This window comes from Ochotona curzoniae, unplaced genomic scaffold (assembly GCF_017591425.1).
Source record: "Ochotona curzoniae isolate NIBS_2020 unplaced genomic scaffold, NIBS_Ocur_1.0 patch336, whole genome shotgun sequence".
Taxonomy (NCBI): Eukaryota; Metazoa; Chordata; class Mammalia; order Lagomorpha; family Ochotonidae; genus Ochotona; species Ochotona curzoniae.
The window spans coordinates 363,759-371,700 of NW_024466902.1; positions in this window are offsets into that span (position 1 = coordinate 363,759).

Here is a 7,942-nt window from a genome sequence, read left to right on the forward strand (position 1 = left end):
CTGTCCTCTGTCTCTGTTTCTCAAACCAATTTTGTGGAAAACTGGAGTGAATGGGCCAATTTATTTTGGTACAGAAAAATTTTGAAATCCAGCCATTAGTTTTTTATAACGCACATTTCCTATAAAGGCCCCTTATAGGCAGATATTTCAATTTTTAACAAAGATTTGTTTATTTTTGTTTGAAAGACATATTTACACAGAGAGGGAGAGGCACAAAGAGAGACCTTCTGTCCACTGGCTCACTCCGCAAATGGCCACAATAGCTGGAACTGAGCTGATTGAAGCCAGAAGCCAGGAGATTCTTCTAGGTCTGCCACATGGATACAGGGTCCCAAGGCTTTGGGCCGTTCTCCACTGCTTTCCTGAGCCACAAGCAGAAAACTGATCAGTCGTGGAGCAGCCAGAACATAAACCAGTATCTTTATGGGATGTCAGGGCCGCGGGTGGAAGATTCGCTTGTTATACCACCCATTGTCCCCATTTTTTTTTTGTTTTGCATCAAAATGAATGCATCTTTAAATTCAATTTCCTATGAACTTTCTTGTACATGGCTTTCAATTATTTTTTCCCTCTCATTACAGAAGAAAGAGGACAGGAATCTTGGAGACAAAAAGCTCTTGGAGGGTCCCAGAGCAGGCTGCAGAATCCCTTTGAGGGTGCCAAGCCTGGAAGATTTAGCCAAATGATGGCACAAGAGGCCAGCAGAGTCCTCAGGCTGCACTGGAGGCCAAGAAGTACCCAGCAAGGCCAGGAACATTCACCAGAGCTGCCAGAGGCCTTAGACTTTGGGCAACCAGACATCCCAGCCCCGGGGAAAACAAGGTGAAGACCAGCCTGAAGCAGGTGGCGTCTAGATGGGACACATCTGTGGCAAACACTGAGTCGAAAACAGGTGCTAAATAGGGAAAACTGACAATAGAGGGGAGAGAGTCATGCTTACTGTGCTCTTTGTCATGCACAATGAGGCCATTATAAACACACACACACACACACACCATCATCATCATCATCATCATCATTTAACTACCAGTGCCCCTGGGGGATCACAGTTACTGCTCCATTGACATTATCTTCTTGATTTTTAAAAATATTTATTTTATTTTTATTTGAAAGGCAGAGTTGCAGAGAGAAGGGAGCAGAGAGAAAGAGAGGAGAAAAAGAGATATCTTTCATCTGCTGATCCACTCCCCCCTAAATAGCTGTAATGACAGGAGATGATCCAATTCAAAGCCAGGTGCCAGGAGTATTAGGTCTCCTGCATGGATGCATGGACCCAAGTCCTTCTCCGCTGCTTTACCAGGCCATTAACAGGCAGCTGGATCAGAAGCAGAGCAGCTGGGGTGCTGGGGCTGCAGATAGAGGATTAGCCTGGTAACAGGTTCCACAGACTACACAGTTCATAACAGAATCCTTTGGTTCTTGAAGTCTGGCTTCCTTTCAATAGTTCCCAGCTCTGGAAAGGGGACCTGAGGTGTCAGGGTGATGGGTGAGTACTGGGGAAACAACAGGGAGCAGGTGCATGTAGTGCAGCTCTCACGGGGTGCTGCCAGCCTGGTGGTGGTGTTGGGATTCCATGCGAGAGGAGCCCAAGCGGATTTGAGTTCAGGAGGCAGTGGAGAGTGGCAAGAAGAGAGCTGTTCTCTGCGAGCACACCTGTAGGTACCCAGGGAATAAATCAGGCCTGTTAAATGAAAGCCAACAGGAGCTGATATTTCTAAAGTTGCTGCTGAGAGAAGTCACCACCGTGGATGCTTATCTGAAATGTAATCCCCTGATTTTTAAAGAGGGATCTAAATCCTAGGAGAAGTTGCTAGGGGAATAAAGCCCTAAGTATGACAACAACAGAGCCCATCAAGTGATTTTCCCAAAATATCACAAGCTCAGTTCTCCAGCCAGCAGCACTTGGGGACGGCAATGGGGAGGAAGCCAGCTGGGTTTGTGTTCTCTACTTCCAGCTCACTTCCTTCCTCTATGCAAAGGTGAGCCCCCTCCCTCAGCCCCCAGGGGTCTACACCTGCATTCTCACAAGTGTCTACCTGCTTTTGTGCATCCTTTGAGTCAGGTGTCTGCCCTTTTAGTAGGTCATCAAGAACCCTCCCAGCTTTTGCTTGGTGTGGAATTGCTTTCTTCTCTGTTCTACCCCTACGCCCAATCTGAATGGTGCATCCAGCAAGTCAGTGATTCCAGCAACTTGTATAACATGCCAATTTCAATAGTAATGGGTCGCCTAAGGTTAGACTTTGCTCTTTCAGTTTTTCCTTCTTCCTTCCTTCCATCTTGTTTCTTTCTCTCTTTCTTTCCCTCTCTTTCTTTCTCTCTTTCTTTCCCTCTCTTTCTTTCTCTCTTTCTTTCTTTCTTTCTTTCTCTCTTTCTTTCTTTCTCTCTCTCTTTCTTTCTCTCTCTCTTTCTTTCTCTCTCTCTTTCTTTCTCTCTCTCTTTCTTTCTTTCTCTCTTTCTTTCTCTCTTTCTCTCTTTCTTTCTTTCTCTCTTTCTTTCTTTCTCTTTCTTTCTCTTCTTTTCTTTCTTTCTCTCTTTCTCTTTCTTTCTTTCTTTCTTTCTTTCTTTCTTTCTTTCTTTCTTTCTTTCTTTCTTTCTTTCTTTCTTTCTTTCTTTCTTTCTTTCTTTCTATAGTTGTCTATGTATCACCATCAAAGCATTCATGGAACTGGACACTCATTCAAATGCCAGAAGCTACACTTCTGATCCAACTTTGTGCTAATGGCCTGGGAAAGTAGCAGAGGATGATTTATGGGTCGCCCATGTGGGTGCATGGGACCAAGGCCCTGGGCCATCCTCCTCTGCTTTCCCAGGGGGGTGGATGGGAAGTTGAGCAGCTGGGATAAAAACTAGTGCCTATATGGGATCCTGGCACTTGCAAGGTGAGGATTTAGTCACTGAGCCATCAGTTCGAATCCTCGCTTACTCTTTAAAGGAAAGTTTATTTTGAAACATAAGGAATTCTTAAAATAATAAAAGGAAAGCATCCAATGAGGATCAGGTGTCTATGAAGCAGCGATGATTTTTTGCTATGCCACACGTGGATGTGAAAGTGTTACCCAGCTTCTCAGATCATCAGCTTGTCCCTATCAGGAATCCATGGTCTTTTGCTTGCTGGCCTTCTCCTTCCTCCGTAGGTAGTACCCCCAGGCAGGTGTAGATTAAGGATCCCCTGGGAAAGGGAAAAGACCTATTTGTGGGGCTGTCTGAAGGTCACCTGTGTGCACACAGATACTGCAAGCTGCACAGGGCCCTGCTGGCCTGTGAAGGCTTGTTGTGCTTGAGATCCTGACATGCCCAGGTGTGTTTCTAGATGGTGGTAAGGGACAGCCAGGGTGTTCCCTGGGTGGAACTTTTGAAGATACACCCTGCCATCCTGGGATGTGGAGGAAGCCGTCAGGATGAGTATTGGAAGATTTTCCAGAATCCGATGTCTCTTCTGGTGGTTTGGGGTCACCTCTGGGAACATGTCTGGGTAGCAAGCATGGCATCCAAGGATGGCTATTGTACACCTAACCCAGTGAAGGGTTCCAGTTGCTGGCATAAGGTCACACGAATACAAGTGTCCACTTGGGTCCTGCACACAGGCAGTTAGCACTCTTAGATTCTGCCCCTGCCTGAATATGTGCAGCCCAGACCTCACAGGAGCCAGGTGGGAAAGGGTGATTCATTGATTTATTTTGGAGACTCGTATTTTTTTAAAATAGTTCCCAGGTGAGCGATTGACTAGAGAGAGAAAGGTCCATCTTCCATCTTCTTCCACCTGCTGCTTCACTCCCCCAAATGATCACAATGGGCCAGAATCAGATAGGCCAGGCTGAAAACAAGAGTCAGGAGCTCCATTTGGATCTCCCACACATGAGTGCAGGAGGCCAAGTACTTGGGCCATCCTCTGCTGCTTTGCCAGGCACATTAGCAGGGAGTTGGATCAAAAGTGGAGCAATTGGGACGCATCTAGATGGAATGCCAGTGCCACAAACAGCTTTACTTGCTACAACATAATACAGGGCCTAGAAGCTCTACTTTCTAAAGAAAATCAGAACTAGCCCAGGCTTGTTTGGTGCAGGGCTGAACCAGGACCGCCTTCACCCCATTCCTGCTCTGCACCTGGCTTTGCTGCTGACAGGCAGCAATTTTTGCCTCTTACCTGCTGCTCAGCTATTCCTCACTGTCCAAAGCTCCCATCTCCTCTTTCCTCTGCTTTCTCTTTCCCTCTTGCTACTCCACCATTTTAGTCTCTCTTCCTCCAGCACATCACACCCACAGGCCCTCCTGCTGTCGGGGCCTGGCTGCTCCTGTTGCCAGGATTGTCCTTTCAGAAGCATTCCCACCAATTCCTTCTCTCTCTCCAAGTTTTTATCATTCAGCATTCCACTGAGGTCTGCTGTGCCAGCTCAATCAACGTTGCCCCTGGGGTGGCCCATGGTAAGCATCAATGGGACTGGATTGAGGTGGCCAAATGGCTCAAGTTGTTTGGCTCCTGGGTGTGTTTCTAAGGGTAATTCCAGAGAAGATTGGCATGGGGTGGAAATGCCCAATAGGGAAGCTCCACCAAGTCTGGGTGGGCACCAGCCAATCAGCTGAGGGCCTGGGTGGATGGGAGACAGAAGGTAGAACTAATGGTGCTTGGTTGCACATGGCTCTCTTCCTCTCTCTCTCTCTTTCTTTCTCTTACCCAAGTTAGAATCTCTTCTGATTCTAATCTCTGTTCTTTTGCCCTGAGCAGAGAAAGAGGTTGCATCACAGCCTCCAGTTGCATTTAAAGAGATATACATCCAAAGATGAAGAAGCTGCCGCCAGGTAACAGGTTGGCTTACTCACACAGTCTTCCTTAAACAAGGGAGGACAAGTCAGGCTATGATGGATGCATTCGACATACCTTAGGTGCTCATGGAGGTGCATTACTGCTTTGTTTTCTACATGCAGGGAAAGGAGGGGCCTGGCCACTCCCTTGAGCCTTTCTCTCTGTTTTTCCAGAACGGCTTTCCTCGTAGCCCCTGCCTTTGGAGCTGTACTTGAGCTTGGAAGGCCAGTGCTGCCTAGGCAACGATTTCACTGCCATGCACTGCTGTAAACCTGCCAGCAAGCTGGGTCATGAACTCTGTGAAGGGAGAATCCACACCCCTGCCAGGAGTCACAGGGTTGGCAACGGTGGGGAGGATCAGAAATGGACATGTGGCCCTGGAAGACCTTCAGGTAGACTTCTCTTTCACCCAGTGGCTTTTTGACAGTGTTAGGGATGGGTGGGAACATGGGACAGTCCCTTGAGCATCTTTAGGTTTCTCATCCTTTACCCTCTCACCAGACCACCCTGGGTATGCGGCCAAGGCTAGCATAGCCCTTCCAGTTTCCCACCAGACCCACTGTGGGGTAGACAGAGTGGCAGAGAACTCTGCTTCCATGCTGTTTCCTGTTGGAGATGGGGTGTTTATTGTCTTGCAGTTGGAAGTTGCACGCGGGTCTCTCTGGGCTCGCACCAATGTGATGGTTGGGCTGTGCTCCTCAGGAGTTCTAGCAGGGAATCCACTCCTGGTTTCTTCCAGTGTCTAGAGTCTTCCATGTTCTTGGGCTTCTGGATGCTCCATCTTCATGATCAACTTTAAGGCCAGATGGGAATGGGAACCAAGGTGTCTGGGGGGCATTATCCAGAGTATCATACCCATTTAGATTAGTGTTGCCTAGGCTGGCATTGTGGTACAGTAAGCTAAGCTGCTGCCTATATTTATCAGAGCACCTGTTTGAACTCTGGTTACTCCATTCCCAGCCCAGCTCCTTATTAAGGGACCTGGGAAAGCAGCAGAGGATGGTTCAAGTACTCAGACCCCTGTCACCTACATGGAAGACCTGGATGGAGTTCTAGGCTCCTGACTTTGGCATGGAACAGTCCCAGCAATTGTGGCCACCTGGAGTGTGAACCAGCAGATGGAAGATCTCTTTTTAAGGTTTTCAAATAAATAAAATAATAAAATTAAAAATTAAAAAAAAAACAAAATAAATAAAAATGTTAAAGTTGCCTTTTGATCATAAATTTTCCTCCAGGTGTGGGAAGGTAGTCCACTCATTTATAATGTCAGTATCTTCAAATTGTTGGAACATCCAGTGACTCTTTTTGTTACTTATTTATAGACCTTTAAAAACTATGTATGCATTTTCACTATTTCACAGAGATGGATAAAGAGAAGCTTCTATTCACTGCTTTGCTCTCCTAAACACCTGCCCTAACCTGGGCTGGGCTAGGCCATAGCCATGATCCAGGAAGTCATTCTAGGTCTCCCATGTGAGTGAGTGGCAGGGGAACATGTGCTTGAGCTCTCCTTTGCTGCTTCCTAGTTTGCACATGAACTAGACTTGGCAATGGGTCTGGGAGTTAAATCTGAGCTCTCTGATATACCATGTGGACATCTTATCATTGTGCCAAATGCCTGCCCCATTGAAAGCTTTTTGAAAGATAATGTTAAGCGTGTATTCTGCCAACACATGAACTAAGGGGAATGGACATGACGTGTGACGTGAATTCAGTTTTGTTGAGGTTCATGAAGGAGCCTCTCACACTCATACTTGTGGAGGCTCCAGCCTGGCCTGGGTAGCAGCAGGAAGAGGATTCCACATCAGTCAGTGCAGGGATTGGAGCATGGAGTCTGGTGTCCGGCAGGAGTTATCTGGAGTGAGTGCTTTGCAGGTGGGTCACCCGCTAAGGAGAAGTTGAAATGGGGAAAGAGTGTGTTGCAGCCCAGCTTGTCCAGGGATGTAAAAGAGACACAGGAGAGATGGAGGATAAGAGTGGCTCATTGACAAGGTGGGTGATTTCCTACTGAATCACTTCTGAGACAGGCCTAGGGAGAATCAGCTATTCGTGAAAGGGAGCTCAGGGTCAGCACAGATGCCGCATAAAGGAGTCCAGGACAATGGCTGCAGAATGGGCAAGGTTGTGGCTGGCATGCCCAGGATGGAAGCAGGAAGCTGGAAGGCCCCGCTGGGGAGGGAGCTCTCAAAGAAGAGCAAGGAGCCCACAAAGTCCCATGTCACTCCCATGGGCACTTGGCAGAAATGGCCTCCTGGAGTTTCGAGAACATTTTCCCCTTTCATTTCTGAGGAAGGTCCTGAGTGCTCCAAAAGGCAGTGCTAGCTGTGAGTTGTGCATTACACATCAGCTGTCTGACATGCTTATCTCTCAGGACCATAGCTGCTGATGCCACAGCCAAAGAGCAGCTGATGACCAAGGGCTTTTGTGCACTATGGGCAGTAGTGGGCACAGGAGTGCACTCACATGTGACCGTGGTAGCCATCAGCGTCTCATGACCCCTGAGTGACTCTCTGAAGTGTATTTTGAAAATGCTCTCAAGCCAGGCAACTCTGCTATGCGTCAGAGGTGAAGAAGTTGGGAGTAAAGTTTGATTTCTGCCTTCTTACTACATCTCATTCTATCCCATCCCATGTCAATCATTCACTCATCAACGCTGTATACCTAGGGTGTCCCAAGGACTCATCTAGAGCCAAATACAGAAAAAAATAATAAATTCCCCCTCTCAGTGGAGATTTTTGCTTTGACCTTTAGTGAGGGGGGAGGACTATATCAAAGTTTTGAAAGAGAAGGGATCTATGTATAATTTTAATAGGATCACTCAATTCTTGAGAACGAAAACAGAGACAGAAACTTTATCTTACCAACCCATACAATAGATGAGGGCTCAGCCTCAGCTGCTTCAATGGAGTCAGGATTCTGGATGTGTGCTTTGAGGGATGTGACCTATGAGAGAGAGAGGCCAAGGAAAACCCCAAGGCCATTGGAAATATTGAGATGCCACTATGTGAAATGGGGAAAAACTGAGAGGAACTGGCTTGCAGGAGAAGATGAGGGATATTGTTTTGGACATGGCAAATTAAAGATGCCCCCCATCACCCACACGACATGGAGTTCAAGGCCGGAATTCAGGGGAAGAGAGCA